At 38.9% G+C, this 1,660-nt stretch overlaps 1 non-coding gene across 1 annotated transcript; it reads left to right on the forward strand.

Annotated features, from left to right (window-relative positions):
- The first annotated feature begins 523 nt into the window (after positions 1-523).
- Positions 524-642, forward strand: LOC123500685. Its single transcript, XR_006673433.1, has one exon. It is a non-coding gene; the product is annotated as a 5S ribosomal RNA (ribosomal RNA).
- The last annotated feature ends 1,018 nt before the right edge of the window (positions 643-1,660 follow it).

The following is a 1,660-nucleotide window of genomic DNA, read 5'->3' on the forward strand; positions in this document are numbered from 1 at the left end:
TTGTTGGGGTCAGTGGATGGTCGGTCTGGTTTTGGAATTAGTTTTATCTGTGCGTGTTTGAAGGTGTTTGGGAAGTAAGGCAAGCAAGAAAACGGCGTAAAACCAAATAATATCGAGTCGGAGGAGGTGCCAGATTTTCCAGCCAGCAGCATGCATGCAGCGAGCAACAAACCAGCCAGCCAGCCACAGAGGGAGGCAGACTGAGTCTGTGTCAGAATAATAATAATAATAATAATAATAATAATAATAATAATAATAGAGAGAGACAGACAGACAGACGGACAGACGGACAGACAGAGAGAGAGAGAGAGATAGATAGATAGATAGATAGATAGAGAGAGAGAGAGAGAGAGAGAGAGAGAGAGAGAGAGAGAGAGAGAGAGAGAGAGAGAGTGCGATTAATCCAATAGGGAAACGATATTAAACCAAGAAACACCTAGAAAGGACTTGATTAACAGGGTATACGGAGTATAGTAGGGCAAGCCAGGAAGAATTTAAAGGGGCCTAAAAACTCACATCGAGTGCCAACGACCACACCACGTTGAACACACCGCTTCTCGTCCGATCAGCGAAGTTAAGCAACGTTGGGTCCGGTTAGTACTTGGATGGGTGACCGCCTGGGAACACCAGATGTTGTTGGCATTCCATTATTTTTTATTTATTTATTTATTTATTATTTAATTATTATTGTTATTATTATTATTATTATTATTATTATTATTATTATTATTATTATAATAATAATAATAATAATAATAATAATAATAATAAGAAGAAGAAGAAGAAGGTTTGATTTGTCTATTCTTATATTGTTTTACCTGCTTATTTTATTGTTTGTTAATTCATCCATTTATTCTTGTACTACCTCGTGCCTGGATTACCAGACAAAACTGTGTATTCTAAACACACATGAATAGGAGAGGACTCAAACTGACAATTTTTTTCTCTCTCTCTCTCTCTCTCTCTCTCTCTCTCTCTCTCTCTCTCTCTCTCTCTCTCCATGTTAGAAACAGCTATGATTAACGTGTAACATCTTATATGGCTGCGTGTCTTGGTTTAATTGATAGACATTTAAGACCTATAGAGAAATTGCCTAGCTTGGTGTCGGGGGGAGGGGGATAAGAATGACCACCTGCACGGACGTGTGTTGTACTCTGTCGAGCTTGGATATTAACCATTGAAGTCTGAAGAAAAAAAAAAAAAAAAAACTAGAAAGTCACTGCAGCGGCTGTGGGAGGAGGAAAGACGCAAGCCGTCAGACTAACCGTGACACACGACACGCTAATAAATACGCACACTATAGTCTGACCATTTTTATGAAGATCACTTAGGCGTTGGCGTTTTTGGGGATTTTCCTGCCTGCGGCGCTGTCACACGTGTACCAATACGCGCCCCAAGTCAGGTACTTAATACTTTTAACTGAATGGTGTTGTAGTACATATACATTGTGATGCTCTAAAGAGGCAAGTTAGAGGAATTTGTGTTTATTTTTAAATAAATTTTGCATTGGTTCTCTCTCTCTCTCTCTCTCTCTCTCTCTCTCTCTCTCTCTCTCTCTCTCTTTAAACACTTTAAACACTTTAAACACTTTATTATATCTACCTGTATACAAGTATACACTGGCAGAAGGCCCATATTAAGCATAGCTTTTTGGGCAAGA

This window comes from Portunus trituberculatus, unplaced genomic scaffold (genome assembly GCF_017591435.1).
Source record: "Portunus trituberculatus isolate SZX2019 unplaced genomic scaffold, ASM1759143v1 PGA_scaffold_468__1_contigs__length_18973, whole genome shotgun sequence".
In the NCBI taxonomy this organism is placed as follows: Eukaryota; Metazoa; Arthropoda; class Malacostraca; order Decapoda; family Portunidae; genus Portunus; species Portunus trituberculatus.